Source organism: Callorhinus ursinus, unplaced genomic scaffold (assembly GCF_003265705.2).
Source record: "Callorhinus ursinus isolate GAN/ISIS: 27379988/994484 unplaced genomic scaffold, GSC_fseal_2.0 scaffold4, whole genome shotgun sequence".
NCBI lineage: Eukaryota > Metazoa > Chordata > Mammalia > Carnivora > Otariidae > Callorhinus > Callorhinus ursinus.
Genome location: NW_027397066.1, coordinates 136,011,137 through 136,032,097, shown reverse-complemented (window position 1 = coordinate 136,032,097; position 20,961 = coordinate 136,011,137).

The following is a 20,961-nucleotide window of genomic DNA, read 5'->3' as shown; positions in this document are numbered from 1 at the left end:
TTCTTCTTCTTCTTCTTCTTCTTCTTCTTCTTCTTCTTCTTCTTCTTTTTAACATATAATGTATTATTTGTATTATTCATTGGGGAGGGTATGTGCTATGGTGATGCTGTAAACCATGCATTCTTAAAGGGAGTCCTATCACCTTTAAGGGAATAAGAATTAGTTCTCTCTAGAGCCATCATATCTTAGATATTACAATGGTTTATATCTTCCAAAGCACCACAGTACCTAAACAGATATACAGTATCTCTGTGGTATTAAAATTTCTTGATGGAAACTGGACAGTTAGGAAAAAAGGCATCTAAAAAGGCTCTGTAGGGTATGGGAGTGGTAATGAACTTTTGTTGCAAAACACTAAACAATGTTAGTATGTCAAATACAGCAGTGTTGATTCAATAATTGTGGCCATAGTTAAATTTTGTGTGTGAATATAGTTACAGATATTAATAAAGTTAGATTGTTTGGTGCTGTTGACTGAATGTGCTCCTCCCCCATTCATATGTTGAAATCTAATCCCCAATGTGATGGTATTCAGAGGTAGAGACTTTGATAGATAATTAAGTCATGAAGGTGGTGCCCTTGTGAATGGGATTAGTGCCTTTTTATTTTTTATTTTTTTTTTTAAATTTTAGAGAGAAAGAGCACACATGGAGTAGAGGGGTAGAGGGAGAGAGAGAGAGTCTCAAGCTGACTCTGCTGAGTGCAGAGCCTGTTGCAGGGCTCCAGCTCACAACCCTGAGATCATGACCTGAGCCAAAACCAAGACTCATACACTTAACCAACTGCACCACCCAGGCACCCCAGGATTAATGCCTTTTTCAAAGAGATCCCAGATATTTCCCTTGATCTTTCTACCATATGAAGACACAAAAATAACGAGATAATCTATGAACTAGGAAGTAAGCTCTCACTAGATACTGAATGTCCCAGTGACTTAATCTTGGATTTCCCAGCCTCCAGAACTGTGAGAAATAAATTTCTATTGTTCATAAGTCACCCAGTCTATGGTATTTCTGTTAGAACAGCCAGAATGAATTAAGACTCTTGGTATAGAGGTGGGGCGGTGGCAGGGATAATCGAAGTCCAGCTGCTTAAGTTACTGGTCCACAAACAGGCAAAATTAAATACATATTTGCAAATATTTCCTTTATGTTTAATAACATACCTTGCATTATATTTGAAGAAATGTACATAAAATTATTTTTGTTAACATGTTCTTATGAGCCAATTAAGGAAAGTTAAAACCTGGCTCTATAATCTATGCTATTACCTTGATTGTAAGTGGGTGTCGAAAATGTTGGATGGGGCGCCTGGGTGGCTCAGTTGGTTGGGCGACTGCCTTCGGCTCAGGTTATGATTCTGGAGTCCCTGGATCGAGTCCCGCATCGGGCTCCCTGCTCAGCAGGGAGTCTGCTTCTCCCTCTGACCCTCCCCCCATCTCATGTGCTTTCTCTCTCATTCTCTCTGTCTCTCAAATAAATAAATAAAATCTTTAAAAAAATAAAAATTAAAAAATTAAAAAAAAAGAAAATGTTGGATGAATAATAAAGTTCAACTAATTCCCACACGAAAGGCAGTTTTCAAAATATTTTTTAATAAAATTATCATAAGAAGTTTTGGTTTTACAGAAATATATTGACAATTCTTAGCCTTTAGACAGAGGTCAAATTGGGCCACATCTCTCTTAACTCCAAAAATGGAAGCATCAAAGAAAGATTGTGGAGTTAAATAGGTAAGCAAGATTTTATTTAAGATTATTGCAATAGGGAAGACATATTGAATCTAATTCTGGTGAAACCAAAGGCAGGGGAATTTTTAAGCACTGAGGTAAGCTAGTGGAAAAGTACAGGAGGATGTTAGAGGGAGGTTGGCCAATGTGATTAGGTCATCCGATTTTTGCTAATTGGTACTTACCAAATTTAGGCTCCCACTCTCCATTAAACAGGGAGATAGGGGCCCTATTTTCTTGATGATTACATTAAGCAGTTTGCTCCCAAATCTTTGAGAAAGACATAATTGTGTGGCAAAACTAGCAAGAGGCTAGGAGAAGATTTACATCTCAAAGAAGCATTAAAAAATTTGCATTTGCAAAATTTCTAAAATAAAAGCCCTAAGAAAATGGAGATCAGGGCCTGTAATCAGAAACAAAGCTGTCTGAAGTTTACTCAGACTGAAGGAAATATTAAGGTCATGTCAGTCAGAAGACTATTAATGATGGGATCCAAGACCTAATTAGACCATATTTAATACAGGGATGGAGTTACTATTCAGAGAAAAAAGTCTAAAGTTAGTCTTGTTTGTGGTTTTCACTCTCTTTTTGAGATCATATGTGTTGGTTAATTTATTCTAATCTGCTAACATGGTAAAATTAGTTTGAAGATTTTTTTGTGTTTTGTTTTTGTCCTTTGTTTTATTTGTTTGCTTTTTTCATTTCATTGTTTTTCCTCATTGACTAATACAACTCTGCTTTAGGGCCTCATAATAAATACTTTTTCCTCTGCTACATCAATTTTTAGATTATAGTTTTCTTATGCCTAAGATTTGTCAAGAATTTAGTGAAAAGGAAAAAAAAATAGTGAAAACGGATCAAAAGGCCATTCGGTTGGATTTTGGTACAGGTCTAAGCTAGACAGGCTAAAAGGCCTTTGGCCACTCACACATGGCTTGGCCCACGTAGCAAGGAAAGTATAGGGAGTGTGATTCCAGTTAGGTGATTGTTAAAAGTGCATCAGGTTTTTGTGTTTTTTTCTAGATACTTTTCCATCTCTACATTATAAATATCATAGTATTCTATATTTCTACTGAGAAACTTTGAAGAAGATATTCTAGATATACCTAGATATATATTCTAAGTAATAAACAACACTAAATGTTTTCTTTTGCAAGAAAATACCACATGAGACTTTGGAAAGCAAAGTGAAACTTTAAATTATAAACTCATTTACAAACAAACTACACAGTTTTCTGTAATCTAGATTTTCAGTAATTTTAACCAAGTGGTTTGGGTTTCAGTATAGAATTAGCAAGTATAAAAAAGTCATGTTTATGCAAGATGGCTGTGTGGCAAAAGTAACTAGAGATTAGTTGAATATTGGTTAAATGAAATTTAAAGCATTCTTGTGTTTATTCTTACATATATTCTGATTTTCAAAGAATCACATTTAGTTTGACCATAATCTTCTTTTGATTAGTAGTGACATTGTAGTTACAGTGCTTTATTATAAGCCCATTTGAGTATTTTCTTCATTTCTGGCATAGTGATTGTTTCCACAAAAGTCAAACCTCAACTGAAGATTAAAGATAAGGGGGTATCAACAATAGCCAAATTATGGAAAGAGCCCAAAATTCCATCAACAGATGAATGGATAAAGAAGATGTGGCATACACAGACATGCACACACACACAATGGAATATTACTCCGCCATGGGAAAAATGAAATCTTGCCATTTGCAATAATGTGGATGGAACTTATTATGCTAAGTGAAATAAGTCAGTCAGAGAAAGACAAATACCATATGATTTCACTCATATGTGGAATTTAAGAAACAAAACAGATGAACATAAGGGAAGAGAGAAAAAAAGAGAGGGAGGCAAACCATAAGAGACCCTTAACAATAGAGAACAAACTGAGGATTGCTGGAGGGGAGGTGGGCGGGGGGATGGGCTAAATGGGTGATGGGCATGAAGGAGGACACTTGTTGTGATGAGCACTGGGTGTTCTTCTATGTAAGTAATGAATCACTAAATTCTACTCCTGAAACCAAAATTCCCTATATGTTAACAAACTAGAATTTAAATAAAAACTTGAAACAACAACAAAAAGATAAGGGGGATACCTCCACAATAAATTTCCCTATTTACAGGATGGGGAATTCAAGTGAAAGGAAAGGAGAGTTATGTACCAGGGAGGCCAAGTTTAACTGGCATAACAAATACAGATGTTGTAGAAGAGGGTGGTCATGACACCAAACCTCCTCTAACACCAGTACTGTGTTATAGGGATTCATGTTGTGTCAAAATTGATGTCCAATTCCTTCAGTCTATCAGTTGTTCAGTTCTCCTCTCCAACATTATATGATTTGAGAGCTAAGCTTTTGAATTAAATTATCATACTACACTTTCCAAAGTGTGTTTTGCCAGTTAAGAATTGCGAAACAAAGGGGTGCCTGGGTGGCTCAGTTGCTTAAGTGTCTGACTCTTGATTCTGGCTCACATCATGATCTCAGGGTGGTGAGAACCAGCCTCTTGTCATGCTCCATGAGGCTGCTTTAGATTTTCTCTCTCCCACTCCATCTACCTCACCCCATCCCCATCCCACACCTCCCGCTCAAGTGTGTGCATTCTGTCTCTCTAACTAAAAAAAAAAAAGGGGGGGGGAAGCAAAAATCAGGAAGGGAAAACCTTGAATTGCATAAAATTATTATTATTCTTTTCTTCTTTTTTAACTGAAGGACTTCTGGGACATTTCATACTGTATTCATCTTAAATCTTCATGATGGTGTAACATAATGTGTTTCACTAACATACTTGACTTTTTTTTTCATGAAACAATGCAAGTAGCATGATACAATTAAAATCATATGCTGCACAGTTCCATTTAATATGAATTTAAATTAATTATATTTTTACTTATAGGTTATAGGTGGTTAGAGATAGTACTTCCATATTTAAGGGTATTTTATATGTTATTTTTTTTTAAAAGTTATACATTCCTGGCATACTTTAAGGACCCTCACAAAAGACCCATCTGCCTATTTTTTGTCATGAACCTACCCTTGCACTTTTCAAATATCCTGTTGCCATCGAATTCAATTGACTTAACTACTGGAAAAGTGTAATGTGAATTTATTAAATAAGATGACATTTGTTTTCTTTCTTTTAAAGATTTACTTCTCTGTTGGGGTGCTTGGGTGGCTCAGTCGGTTAAGTGTCTGACTTCAGCTCAGGTCATGATCCCAGGGTCCTGGGATCGAGCCCCGCCTTGGGCTCCCTGCTCAGCAGGAAGACTGCTTCTCCCTCTCCCACTCCCCCTGCTTGTGTTCCCTCTCTCGCTGTGAGTCTCTCTGTCAAATAAATAAATAAAATCTTTAAAAAATATAAAAATTTACTTCTCTCTGGATTTAGAGCTATAAATAGTAAATACCTTACAGTGATATAATCCAATCTATCTTTCATAGCTCTCAAAAGAAATTTTAATGAAAATCATGTGTTTTTATTTAGTGACTTTTGCCCTTAGCACAGATTTTTATATATTTATGTATAAGAATATTTGCAAATTAATTTCCTTTTGATGTAGTTCTTGATTGTGGCGATTGTGAAAATAATGATGGCAGAAAGTAGAACCAGCCCAATTCAAGAGTACCCCTTAGAAATCTCATGATTTAGTTTCAAATTTCAGTCTAGCTTTCATGAGGTAATCAATACCTTTAAGAGAATTAGAATGCGCACTTACTCAGTTGATAAATTTCAAATAAATCCCAGGAAGACTGCAACTCAAAACAAACAAATGCAGATGTCTGCCATTAATTACCCCTTCTCATCATTTTCCATCTTTTTAATGAAATTATAGAAGGTTAATTGTTCATGTTGTGAATAAGGATCACAACATGTGAGATACTCTGGCCCCTAATGTTGAGTGCTTCCAACCTGTTTTATAGCATTTAATATACTCTTACTTTGAATCACTCAAGTTTGTAAATTATTTTGAAGGAACTTAACTTAGTCCTTCTTCAAAACTGACAAAAGTTTTAAGGGATATCCAAGGGTCTTCTACTAAAAATTAATTACTTGGATAAAGACCTTCACTATAGACATCCCTGGGTGTTCTAGAGCTCTTTTTTTCCTTTTTTAATTCCTAATATGCAGAATTTCTCCACTTTTTTCTGACTCTGCAATTGTTCTTTAGAAATGTGATGATCTGTTGAATGTTAGAAAGAGAACATATTTATTTATGAATAAACTTGGGTATGCCCATAATGTTTGGAAGTAAGAAAAGTCACCCTCCAAAGCCATAAGGAAATCTTACTACCAGTATGATGATATATACCTAACAGAGTTCAGAGTATGTTGCAAAGTCTTTCTTTAAATATCCTTTGAATAAGCTCTCAACCCATAAAATATCTACCTCAGCTAAATGTCAAGAAACTCTCTATCTTTTTCACATCCTTAAAAATACTAGGTCTTCTAGTATTTTTATACCACTACTCTCCCTTACCTACCTGGTCCTGGTTCTCCCACAGCAGATCAGATGTAGGAATGATGGGAATGTTTCAGTTTTTTTTTTTTTTTTTTTTTTAGGGCTATTAAATCTTAAAATATTTTCAAACTTAAAAGCTACTAGAATTTCAGGTCTCTTTGGTGCATAAATGCTTCTTATGATAAATCTTCATTTCTCTTGTTATTTTTGAACATCTCTTTTATCTGAACTCTTTGCATCATGGAAGTAACAGAGTGCTTCTCTCTTTTTGTTTTTCTACCAAAGATTTACTAAGACTTCCATTTCCTATATTGGCATGGATTAGGACACTGAAGTTGGGAGGAAGTGAGGAAAGTGGACTAAATTCCCAGAAAGGAGGTAGGGAAAATTCTGGCCTTTAAAAGACTCTCCCTAGAGAAATGCTTTGAATATATCCAAAGTGAGGATACCCTTCCCTCCCAGCTTAGTGAGTGGAGAGGACTAGAGAGTACCTCTGTAGGCAGCTTCCAGCCACATGTGGGGTGGTGGGGAGGGGTCTCTTACCAGGATCATCACCTCATTTCAAGTCAGAAAAGTGAGTGAGTAGATTTTATGATGGTTTATACATGGAACTCTTACTTGTTCCTTATCTTTGGACACCAGGAATCATATATTCTATTTCACTCCCTTCTTTTATATGCCTCCATCATATTTCACGACACATTTTGCCACATCTTGACCCTTGATGTCCTGAAGTTCTGTGACTGGCCTGTCACTTCAGGTGTTTCTACTAAACTTTTCCCACCAAGTCCACTGATAGACTGAGCAGGGTGAGATTGGGTGGAGGGAGACTCTTTGTAGTTACGTTTGGAGCACTGCTGGGGTATTTGAGCATGGTTATTAGGGTCTGAATTCTAAGGTAGGTAGGGTTGGATCTACTCCACTACCCACCATTTCCCTTACTCTTTTAAACAGAGTCCCCATCATAAATCTGTAACTTCTATCTAGTGAGGGTTCACCTTAAGAATGTAGATGATTCTTGCTAACTAGAACACTTTGGGAAAATACACATGCTCAAAATCTTCTGTTTATTGGAATAAGTTCAAGCCAGGAACCTCAAAATAGAGAATCTATTTTTCTTCCCACTGTAATCCCATCAAAATGTTTTGGTTCTATCCCAGATGAATACTGTACAGGTTCTAAAGCCTCTTCAAAGAAAGGGGGAAAAAAAAAAAGAGTGCTGACGCATGTTAATTCTAGTAGCTCTTTAGTTTGAAAATATTTTAAATAGTTGATCTTAGTGTGAAAAATTTTCCTCTAAAGCCAAGTTGAACCAAATTTTGTCTAAGCATTTGCAGCCACTTAGGATGAGAAGAACCATATCCTTATAATTTCTACTTTTTATTCTTTCTGAAAGTGTCCAATGTCCCCTGCATGATCACTAGGATCAAAGGGAATTTTTTTTTTTGTGTGTGTGAAACAGCACCCATATCTTTATTAGCTCATTTAAAGAGCATAGTAAAAATCTACAATTTGCATTTACATGTCTTTTTCTTTCTTTTTTTTTAAGATTTCATTTATTTATTTGTCAGAGAGAGAGAGCAAGCGAGCAAGAACAAGCTGGGGAGAAGAGGCAGAGGGAGAGGGAGAAGCAGGCTCCCTGCTGAGCAAGGAGCCCGATGTGAAACTCAGTCCCAGGACCCTGGGATCATGACCTGAGCAGAAGGCAGATGCTTAACCGACTGAGCCACCCAGGCATCCCTACGTAAGTCTTTATCTATAAATCTTATAAAAATCTTTATCTATAAATCTTGTATGTATGGGGAATGTTTGCACATTTCAAATTTCACATTTTAAACCTTTAGCCAGGTGTTGTCCCACCCTACGCGTACTTCCATTACTCTCTTCAATTTTATCTTTTCCCATTGACCAAACTTTAATCCCCATCTACAAAAACTTTTATTCCCATCAGCAGTGCTTTAGGGCTCTATAATTTACATCTACTGTGGCTGCAGCCTCTAAGTAAATTCATAGTTTGTCAGACTGGGTTCTTTGAATATTTGGATTTGTTCCTCTCTTGCTCAGCCTACATTCTCCTTATGGAATAAAAAAGAATACCTTTCCTGTGGTGTCATATTCAATTATCTGAAAACTAGAAATGATTGTGTTGCAAGTATAGAGACTTTCTTCTTTTGTATTGAGCATAAACAGAAGATAAGAAACATGACTGATTATTGCTCCCTTACCTATATACAATTGGAACTAATCAAATTATAATTTTCTGATAGATAATCTTAATGAATTTATCCCATGAGCTGCCATTTAATGGGAATGGATTAGAGTTAGTAGGGGAGTTTAACTCTAATGCTGTGTGCGGCTCATTGATTCTATCTGACATACTAAGACATTTTCCCTCAATTCTACATCCTTCCCAATAGTAAGGAGGGGTTGCTTAAAATAGTAAGGAGGGGTGTGGTCCAGGGGAATGCCAAGATTGAAATGGTGGGAGATATCTTCCTTACTTGGGTGCAGACAACAAAGATGTGACATATTTTATAGAGAATTTATGAACACAAATAAAACCAACTGAACATTGGTTTGCCTTATATTATCAACATGCACTGACAATTTTAAATAAAGTAAGTGACAAAATTAATGTGCTATTTTAAAACAAACACATATATACCTATATGTATACACATACTTATGTGTGTGTGTTTTAAATAACTCATTTATTTTATTAAATATGCCTTAATAATTTGGAAAATTCCCAGTTATACAGTTAGTCCTTGAATCACACATATTCTGCTTTTTAAAGAGTACGTATATTTTTAAAGACTAAATTTATCAACGGGCACCTGGGTGGCACAGTTGGTTAAGTGTCTGGTTTTGGTTCAGGTCATGATCCTGGGGTCCTGGGATCAAGCCCCACATTGGGGCTCCCTGCTCAGTGTGGAGTCTGATTATCCCTCTCCCTTTCTGCTCTCTTGTGATCTCTCTCTCTCACTCACTCTCTCCCTCAAATAAATAAAATATTTTTTAAAAAAAGAATAAATTCTGGGGTGCCTGGGTGGCTCAGTTGTTAAGTGTCTGCCTTCGGCTCAAGTCATGATCCCAGGGTCCTGGGATCAAGCCCCGCATCGGGCTCCCTGCTCAGCGGGAAGCCTGCTTCTCCCTCTCCCACTCCCTCTGCTTGTGTTCCCTCTCCCGCTGTGTTTCTCTCTCTCTCTGTCAAATAAGTGAATAAAATCTTTAAAAAAAATAATAAATTCATCAAGATTTGAATTTGTTTTGGCTCACTTAAGACTCACTTTTGTCTCCAACACCTTTGGTGCTACATTTTCCTACATTTAAACAGTGGATTTAAAGTAAACAACAATAGGGCAGTGATTATAAAGACAATGATTGAGTTATTTCAATTCTATGAACTACTTGGAAATTATGTTTAAAATTTAAAACCATGAATAAGATTGTGGATTATGAAGTATAATAAATGTGTTTGGTAAGTGCACATTTTAGATCATATGTTTAATCTATTTATGTTATCTATGAATGGGGAGTTTGTATTGCTCACTGCTTTACCACACAGTGCCTGCCCTGTAATATTCTCCATAAATATTTACTGAATGAACAAGTAAATAATTGAATGAATGAGTGTCTCTTTGCTCTTCTAAGTGTCTACCCTGCTGAAGTAAGATTTAAAAATGACAAAAATATAATGCTAGAGCTGTGTGACAATTTAAACCTTTAATTTTTAGTGTCTGTCCCATTGTGTTTTAGTAAACTAAGATATTTTACTTTGGAATCCTATGTGATTATATTAGGGGTAGTCTTCTATGTAAGTAAATATATGAGGAAGAGAATTAACATTTATTTAGAGCTTGTTATTTTTAAGGGATTATAGAGAACATTTAAAATTCATGTTTTATTTTAATTTTTACTATAACCTTAAGAAATAGCCACTATTATCCCCTTCTTATAAATGATGGAAGTGAACTGAACATTGAGTAATAATAAGTGTCCATGCTTTTTCTTCAGTGATTTTGAAACACTTTTTGGGCCCTACTCGGTATAGCCTATACTCAGAGAACGTTGATGAAGTCCAAGAAGCACAGCGAGGATGGCAAATCAAAGTGCATCCATGTTTTAGCCAAAGCAGCAGATATAAGTTTTGAACTTCCAAGTGAAAATTCATTTGAAGAAAGGTATAGATAGCTTTAAAATATTCAAATGACTGTACTATGGCATTTTTATCTCCCCACAGCAATGTTCAACAATCCAGACAATTTCAAAATAACTCAATTGTTCCTGGATGAGTTCTCTCCTCTTCAGTTATCTACCTCATGCACAGAGATCTTGAAAGACAAAAAGAGCAAGAGTAAGAAGTTGCAAGCATGTCACAGATGCCAGATACTCCCGGTAATTTTCCATGGACTTAAAGAAAATACACTGGGAAATCCTCATATCTCTTGAATGCTGGTTTGGTTATTCACTTCTTTTCTATATTAATAACAAAACCAAAAAAAGAACAAGGGAAAAAAGGTTCTGATTGAGGAAGATTTCTGAACTTATAAGCATTTGAATAAAAATCTTCCTAAGTGATGAATTTTACTGCTGTGTATTTCTAAAATAAAGCAGCACCAGCACATTTATGCCATTCATTTCCATACAATTTGTAAAGTTATTACCTATTTGGAATATTACCCACTTTTCTTCATGTACAACATAAAAATTTATGATGGATACCCTTTAAATGTGTATCTAAAAGTATGCATTACAATAAAGTATGATTTGTGATGGGAATAAGCATTGCATCTTCATTTTTAATTACCTTTCTCTTATAGATGAGCTCAGGAAAATATCAAAGTAAAATGTATCCTATCACAGATGAATACATCAGGATGACTTGCATACTATATTAAACATTCTCCATACTAATGATCAGAATTTTTCCTCTACTAAATAACTACACAAATCTGAGTTCAGTTTTTTTTTATGGAGATGATTATTGAATTACACAATCTATATTCTTTTGCTCGTTATTCTGTGATACAGTATTCCACAAATCAGAAATATCTGTAGGATTTAAAATATGCCCACTGAGTTCTGAGAGATTCTTTTATGTGTTTTCTATTATCTTAGATGACAATTATGTTCGTATATTCTAGTACACTAAATGATTCATAACTGCACTATCCTAAGATATTTTATTTTGTGTCATAAAATGCAGAGTGGTCTGAAATAAAACTAAGCAAGATAGTCATCTTATGAAAATGAACTTTTCCACTTAAGTTTGGGAGCTACAACTTTATACATAACAAGCAATATCAGCAAGTTTGCAAAGAAAGTTCAAAAATACACAAAAAACACAATATTCAGAAAAGAGCAGAATGTTAAGTATACATATTCATTTACTTTGTGATATTTACAACATATAGTAGAAGTCAGCAACAGATTGTGTAAGGCTAGCCATATACTAGCAGTGTAACCAAGTCGTTGCTAATCCACAATGCTTGGGAACATAACTCAACATGCCAACTTCCAGGTGGTATTAGAAATTACCCTCTCTGATAATGCTCTTTTCACTTCCTTTTTTAGATGTAGAATATATCCCCAAAGTAATGAGGACTTACGGTATTCTCAGGAGAATACGGAACTACCACACCGTATTTCTTATATGTGTCAAATCTAACTCATGGTAGTGAAAAAAATGGAAATCAAAACCATGCCAATCTCTTATTCCTTAAATGCCATGGCCAGTCACAGAGATCTCACATATAGGATGACCCCAGAGTCAAGGGAAGAAACATAAAGTAGGTTTAGGGGCTCAAGTTAGCTAACTCTTTATGAATACCATTCTGAGGAAGATATTTTCATTTCAGTGCAGCAAATGGAATTTTAATTCTTGGTGAAAGCAGGCAATTTTTATAAGATATCTGGAGGAAATAAGGAAGGAGGTGGGATTAGTCTGATGCCCTTGGGTATGTTAGGCACAGTGACTTACCAGAGTCCCTGGGTTATTGAGGAATATTAGGGCAGACTAACATCTTGCAGATATCCTCAAACATCAAATAGGGAATAAAAATAGGATCTTTTCATCATGTAATCCAGAAATGACCAATTATTATATGATAAATGAATGCTAAAAGATGGATATGCTTATTTAATATGTAGTATTTTAGATGTTTTTAACACACATGAAATTTCAGTTCATTAGAAAGAAGAGGAAGAGTTTCCTCTTTATTTTTTTTCCCATTTCCCTTCAATAATAATCTATTCTAGCAATTAATATATACTATTTCTCATGGTTATTTCCATAGTTCTAATTCTTGATTTATCACTATTAGATACTGATAATCTACAGATTTACTACAAAAAAGATAGAAATTTATCTTATTAAAATCATTCTACCTGTTTTTATTTCATCCAATATAGAATACTTATGTTATTTTTTAAAACTTCCATTGAATTTTAATTAAAATGTCCATTTTAGACAACTTTTTTTAAAGATTTTATTTATTTAATTGACAGAGAGAGAGAGAGACAGAGAGAGAGGGAACACAAGCAGGGGGAGTGGGAGAGGGAGAAGCAGGCTTCCCGCCAAGCAGGGAGCCCGATGCGGGGCTCAATCCCAGGTCCCTGGGATCATGACCTGAGCTGAAGGCAGTCGCTCAGGTGCCCCCATTTTAGACAACTTTTAACATTATCCACTGACTCATCTTCTTGTAAGGTGAGGATACGAGTACCTGTGCTCTCTGTCACCAGCTTATATGAGCTACAACTTTACTTTTATTTTGACAAGGATGAAAACAATTTTTTTCTTTTGCAGCTATAATTAAGTCTTATGTGGTTTATTTGCTAATATCATATCAACACAGAGATTTCACTTCCAAGTATGATAGAGTAAGTGATATTGGATTAGACTTTCTACTGTAAACCAATAAAAAAATCAGATAAAAACACATAAGCAACAGTTATTATAAACTGGGCAGGAGACAGCATATAACCACAAAATTTGGAAATCATAAGACGTGCTCCACAATCATCCTTCTACCAGTAGACAGTTTCCTAATGATGGCTCAGCAAGTTGGTCTTCAAGAGGAACCACTTGAATTAAGATAAGGAGGGAGAGGTCAGAATTCTCAGGTGCTCAAAGGCTGAATTCTGTAGAAAAGACTACTGAAGAAGAGGGAGTATGCAAAGTGGATTCCCACAAATATGCATGAAGTTTCCTAACTAGTCATATGTGGAGGACCAGATCTCACACAATGGAAAATTCTACACAATTTACCATACAGCATTGACTATGGGGTTGAAAGTGAAATAGGCACTAGAGGTCACACAGTTCTAGGAGACATTGGGAGCTCCATCCAGCGAAAATGGAGAAATCTCATTACCACCTACTTCACATCTTATACTTCTAGATGAGACATCAGAAAGACCACAGCTTATGAGAGAATATGATAACCTAAGTAAGGCCTACACTATATTTTTCTTAACACAGCCAAAATCAAGCTTTGACAAGGTCTACAGGAGAGGCAGAGTTTGGAGATTGAATCCTACCAAGTTAGAGGAGCTTGAGAAAAACCTTAGACTTTTCACAGATCCTTCCCAGGAAAGTGTTAACCAGGCCTACATAAGGGTAAGGTAATCAGTCAGCAATTCAACTCCTTACCAGAAGAAAATAAACATATTTAAGAAAAAGTTAACAGGGGCGCCTGGGTGGCTCAGTCGTTAAGCATCTGCCTTCGGCTCAGGTCATGATCCCAGGGTCCTGGGATTGAGCCCCGCATCAGGCTCGCTGCTCCACGAGAAGCCTGCTTCTCCCTCTCCCACTCCCTCTGTTTGTGTTCCCTCTCTTGCTGTGTCTTTCTCTGTCAAGTAAATAAAATCTTAAAAAAAAAAGAAAAGAAAAAGTTAACAGAATCTAGAGTCTCCAAAATGTATATCAAAAATTTTCAGTATAAAATAATTTAAATAATAATAATTTAAATAGTATAGAATAATAGTATAGAATAATAATTTAAAATAATTTTAAAAATTAGATATGCAAAGAAACCAAACTATATGACTAGTAGTCAATAAAACAGTCAATAGAAATCAAACCAGTTATGTCTTGATGTTAGATTTAGCAGACAAGTTTAAAACAAGTATTATTTAGTTCAAAGAAGTAAAGTAGATTTTATAAAGATGTTCAAAGAAATACACAAAAGTAAACAAAATAAGCTGATAATGAATGCAGCCCAGAAAAATGTAATCTATTTTAAAAATTGAAAATTTTAAAACTGAAAATTTTACTAACTGAGGTGAAATTTTTTTCTGTGCTACATAGTAGGCTGATGATGAAAAGAGTCAGTGAACTTGATCACCGATCAAAAAAAAATTATACTATCTGAGTAAGAGAGAGAAATATGATTGAGAGAAACATGCACAAAATAGCCAGCAATTGTCAGACAAAATAAAACAATCTAACATGCACATAATAAGAATTCCAGGAAGAGAAGCATGTGAGAACAGGATATAATATTTTTGAAGAAACAATGTAGAATAATTTCCCAAATGTAATAGAAACAAATCAACTTGCAGATTCTAATAGAATCAAAGATAATCTGAAAGCATTCTGAGAAAAAAAGAAATATCACATACAGGAAAACAGCAATATAAATTTTTACTTACTCATCATCAAAAATAATAGAAGCCTGAAGAAAATGGAGTGATATTTTAAAAGGCTAAAAGAAAGAAAGGAAAACAAAACCAGGTCTGTCCATCCACTGTTCCATTCAGTGACAATATCTTTGAAAACAAGGGTAAAATAAAACCTTTTCAGATAAATGAAAACTGAGAAATTTTGTTGCCCAAAGACCTGCACTATAAGAAATGCTAAAGGATATTTCTCAGTGTTATCCTTATAACACTGAACAGAAACATAGATCTACCAGAAGGAAAAATGAGTGCCAGTAAAGTAAACATGTAGGTAAGTATAAAGAACTGTGTATTTTTTTATTTTCATAATATTCCTCAGAGAAAACTGACAAAAATAGAACTAGCAAAATGTAAAATGTGATTTATAATGCACACTGAAACACAAGATATGACAACAATCCTTGGAATTTTTCGTCCATGTAGATATAAGGGTGGACATAGGGAATTATACTCCTGAGACATTATTTCATTGTAGAAGTCAGAAATGGGCGTTTGAAACTAAAAATTTGACAAGTGTGAAGTGTGAAGTAGGAAGTATAAAGAGTAGAGTGTGAAGTGTGAAGTTTAAATAATACAGTACTGATTCTGAATACCCTTTCATAAATTAGTAATGCATATTTTCAGCTCCAAAACAGGCACTAAATTTTTTTAATTTTTTTATTGTTATGTTAATCACCATACATTACATCATTAGTTCTTGATGTAGTGTTCCATGATTCATTGTTTGTGCATAACACCCAGTGCTCCATGCAGAATGAGCCCTCCTTAACACCCATCACCAGGCTAACCCATCCCCCCATCCCCCTCCCTTCTAGAACCCTCAGTTTGTTTTTCAGAGTCCATCGTCTCTCATGGTTCGTCTCCCCCTCCAACTTACATAACAAATATATTAAGAAAAGATATAGCAGACTACAAAAATATTAGAATGTGTGCTGTCATCTGCGTTGAAATAACTGGTACTTGACTTTCCCTCTGGCCTAAAAGTCTAAGAAACTGGACAAAATTAAAAATAAATTTTTAACCTGGGTCTTATTCTTTTTGGATATTACTTTCTTGTATGGAAAATGAAAGATTTATTCTTGAACAGCAATTTTCAAATGCATAATACAGACTGGCTATGTCAAAATTATCTAAAGAATTGGTTTAATTATCATTTTTTATTTTTTTATTTTTTTCCTTTTGAAGTTAGTTGACACACATTACATTAGCTTCGGGTGTACAACATAGTGATTTGATGAGTCTACATGTTATGCTATGCTCACAAATGCAGCTTACATCTGTCATCATACAATGCTATTATGGTATCATTGACTATATTTCCTTTTTTTTTTTTAAAGATTTTTTATTTATTTATTTGAGAGAGAGAGAATGAGAGATAGAGAGCACGAGAGGGAAGAGTGTCAGAGGGAGAAGCAGACTCCCCGCCAAGCAGGGAGCCCGATGTGGGACTCGATCCCGGGACTCCGGGATCATGACCTGAGCTGAAGGCAGTCGCTTAACCAACTGAGCCACCCAGGCGCCCGACTATATTTTATTCCCATGACTTATTCATTGCACAGCTGGATGCTTGGACCTCCCACTCTCCCTCACCCATTTAGCCAATCCCCACATGTCCCTCCCCTCTGGCAACCAACGGTTTGTTCTCTGTATTTATGAACCTGTTTCTGCTTTTTGTGTGTTTTGTTTTTTAGCGTCCACATATTAGTGAAATTATATATTATCTCTTTCTGACTTATTTCCCTTCACATATTCTTGCTTGAAAAGAGACTCACTGAATAAGAACTTCTAGGAGCCAACATATTCTAATGTGCAATCAGGTATGAAAACTATGAAACTAAAAGAGCTTTGGTCTCTCTTGCCCCTCATACATTCTAATTCACTAAAAATAAATTTTAAGCTTATTTACTTGCTGTTTTACTTCCAATAATAATACCTCCCTAAGGATTTTTCTTATGAGCATGCCATTAAAGCATCAATTAAATAGGCTTGCTTATGAATTTAGATGTTTAGTGACCTTTTCAATGAAATGTTTCATCTTAATACCCCTTCACTATAAATGTCTCATTAAAGGGAGAATACTCCCAGGAGCATATAGAAGTTCTGAATTTATAGGGTCAGAACTACAAATGATAAATAGCAGCAACTGGATAGATGCTCCAAAATAAATCTTCAGAAACCCAATAATTAGTAGCACAGTTTTCTAAACCAAATAATATGTTTGTTAACATAAACACAAATAATTACAGGCCTAGGAATAATTGCAAAATTGTGGACTGTTACATAATGAACGATGATGGCCAAGAATGGTGTGTATTTATCATTTCTTTCCTTTTATTTATCAAAACATTTAAGTCCACCTGTCAATGGGATGCTACCTTAAGAGCCCATTATCTGTTCCAAAAATTGATTTTCAATTAATCTGCATCTCCACTTCTTACCTTAGCCAATATACCTCCAGAAAACACTGCTCACTGAGAACATTAATTCATGAAATTTGATTAGATGACACTTAATGGGTTCAAATTGACACTTCCTTCACCTCCCTGGGACATGTTAGTTACACATTTGGTTTCTGTAAGTATATATAACTAAATATAACTCTTAAGACTGTCTCACACATCACTGGAAACCAGGTCAAAGCAATTGATGACACTGTGCAGAAAGATGAAATGCCCACCCGTGTGTCTGTGAGGGACATGATCTGAGTAAGACTAGTTATTTCCTCCCCTCAAAAAAAAAAAAATCTTTTAAGATATTTCCTAGTGTAATTTCTTCTCAAACACAAATGTGTTAATCTGTAAATGAATATAAACAATAAGGTCTATTCAAGTGAAACAAACACAAGAGAAAGAAAAATTACATATGCCAAAATGATCAGTATTCACCTTTCTCTCCCTTTTGCTATGCCCCTCCTCCACATATATAACACGAGTGAGTCAATGTTGTGGACACACCAACATAAATACTCACAATTGGCACACAAAGTGAATCCAGTGACATGTAAAGAAAAGTTATATAGGCTTCATATTTCCATTGTTACACAGTGTAATGACAGTGTGCCTTTATGACTAACCTATTGGTAGTCTCTTTCCACATCTATTTCTTACAAAAGGGAGCTGGATTTCACAGCTCTGGAACTTATTTTTAGCCATGATCTTTTCTCAAGCGTCTTTCATGCCAATTTTGGTGGAAAGGATTTTTAATCAAGACTATTATATATGTTACATAAATAATATGTATCAAATTACTACATAATGAATACATTTTCTCCTTTTGACTTAATAATTTTGTTTTGAATAGGCACAATTTAAGTATAAAAGTATCTATTTTAGAAAACGTAGACTGAGTAATCAGACAATTTAATCTTTAGGCACTACTACTACTGATAAATGAGATTGTTATGATTTGAGGGCAATTGATTTAGAGGCTATAGATTCTAAACCTACTGAGTAAATGGGGTCCTTATTGAAACCTGTGGATTCTTTATCACACATTTTCCTTTAACATTATTTTTAAACCCCCTAACAAATTATTTTTATAGTCAATTATAATTAAAAAAAATTTATATTTGGCCCATTTTTCCATTTTCATAGTTCTTTTCTTATATGAATCTAAATGTCCATCTGCTATCATTTTCTTTCTATCTGAAGATTTTATTTTCATATTTGTTTTAGTGCAGGCCTTTTGGCCATTATTTCATTCAGATTTTGTCTGAAAGTCTTTAAATCCATTTTCCTTTGGAATAATATTTTCAACGGGTAGAGATTCTCAAGATGGTGAAAATTTATTTCAACACTACAGATGTCATTCCATTATATCTTTCTTATTTCTTATAAACAATATGCAGTTATTTTTTATTCTGCATGTATTGTATTTTCTTTTTTCTAGTTTATTTCAATATTTTTTGTATCAATGGTTTGTGGTAATTTCATTATGATATGCCTTGATGTATTTTTCTTGATGTGTTTTTATACCGTTTGAGGTTGTAGAGGTTCTTAAATATGTGATTTTATAATTTTCATCAAGTATAGAAAATTTTCAACCATGACTAAATAGGGCATATTTATATTACTGATTAACTTGAGATTATTAAACTCTCAGCTGTAGGTTCCCCTCCCTGCTAGGGCCACTCTTCATTTACATCAGTTACTCATGAGCTAATAAGCTCATATTTTTTCCTACCAATCTCTTCCTCAAGTCTTAACAACTCCTCTGCCTCCTGGATCATCTAAATCCAGAAATTTGATATTGGGACTTTCATAGATATTGGGAAAAACAACTAAAGAGGGGGATATGGTTCTCTCCTCATACCTCCCATCTATAGAACTCTCCATTCATTCCCCGCACTACTACTGCTGGTACCACAGGTATAACCTTTCATAACACCATTCAAGATATAATGATAATAGGTGTAAGGAAGGCACATAAAACTTCTACTAGGTATGACTGATTTTTGTTCTTACAGATGCAAATTCAACTCCAACATTTCCCTTAAAGTTTTTTTTTTTTTTTTAATATGGCCTTCAATTTTTTTGCTAATATTTCCTCCCAATAGGATTTTGAAAATATATGTCTTGGGAATCAGTGTTGCTCACTTAAAGTGAATATAGTCCCACATATTTCCAGGCCAATTTGAAGTTAGGAGAGGACACATACTTGCTCTGGAAAATGGACTCTAAGTAGAAGAGATACACGTTCTATATATGTATGCTTACTCTTCCCCACAATGACCAAAGAAGTGTATTTGATCCCAGCTCTGTGTCTGAGTGACTGTGTAGAGCAGACCCCTCCTAATGAGCCTCAATGGATATATAACATGACAGTTAAGCAACTGAGAAGTTCTGTTAAGCAACTGAGAATTCAGTACCTGAGGATGTCAGTTACAGCAGCATAGCCTGTCTTTTCTTGACAAATCCTAAGTTTAACAGTTTGTTTTTACTAATGAGAGATCGAGTATATCAAATAGTGAAAATTTTTAAAACAGTGTGGATGGACAGTATTTAGAATAAATATTTTATAATATGATGTGCTAAATTGGTTTTGAATAGTATTTAATGGCACATACTGAATCTAGAAGAAGCCACACTGTTTTCCAAAGTGGCTGTACCAACTTGCATCCCCACCAACAGTGTAAGAGGGTTTCCCCTTCTCCACAACCTCTCCAACATTTGTTGTTTCTTGCCTTGTCAATTTTTGCCATTCTAACTGGTGTAAGGTGGTATCTCAATGTGGTTTTGATTTGAATTTCCCTGATGGCTAATGATGATGAACATTTTTTCATGTGTCTATTAGCCATTTGTATGTCTTCTTTGAAGAAGTGTCTGTTCATGTCTTCTGCCCATTTTTTGACTTGATATTTTGTTTTATGAGTGTTGAGTTTGAGAAGTTCTTTATAGATCTTGGATACCAGCCCTTTATCTGTAGTGTCATTTGCAAATATCTTCTCCCATTCTGTGGGCTGCCTCTTTGTTTCATTGACTGTTTTCCTTTGCTGTGCAGAAGGTTTTTAGCTTGATGAAGTCCCAAAAGTTCATTTTTGCTTTTGTTTCACTAGCTTTTTATACAGTATACACTGAAAAAAGGTTATTGGCCCCAGAAAACATTTCAGTTGCATTTAAAAGAACCAGTGTTGTTGACTGGCTAGCTATTTTCCAAAGTTGGCATTTCCTTTTAAGCCCACAATTGACCACATTTCATGTTTTTCTTGCATCTGAATTTTCATTTAATGGGATGTGGGAAAAGGTGATGGAATCCACTTCTAGGCCAAGTCTCTCATTTTTTGTTTTGTTTTGTTTTGTTTTGTTTTTAATCTAAGGTGATCTGCACAAAGTGGAAGAAGGTAGAGCCACCTTGAATAACTCTATCATTCCTGTAATAGCATTTAACTTACTTTAACAAATTATTTAACCCACATAGCTTCAGCTATTCTTAAGTTCAGGCAAACACAGGGCAAGTTTTACTCCTGACAAAAGTAGGCATTGCACAGAAAAGACTGAAAGCCCAAAGTGCAAAAGTGCTCTAATTAATCTTTTTAAATGGTTTCAACAACTGATATTTTAATGCTTCTGCTTATCAAGGGATT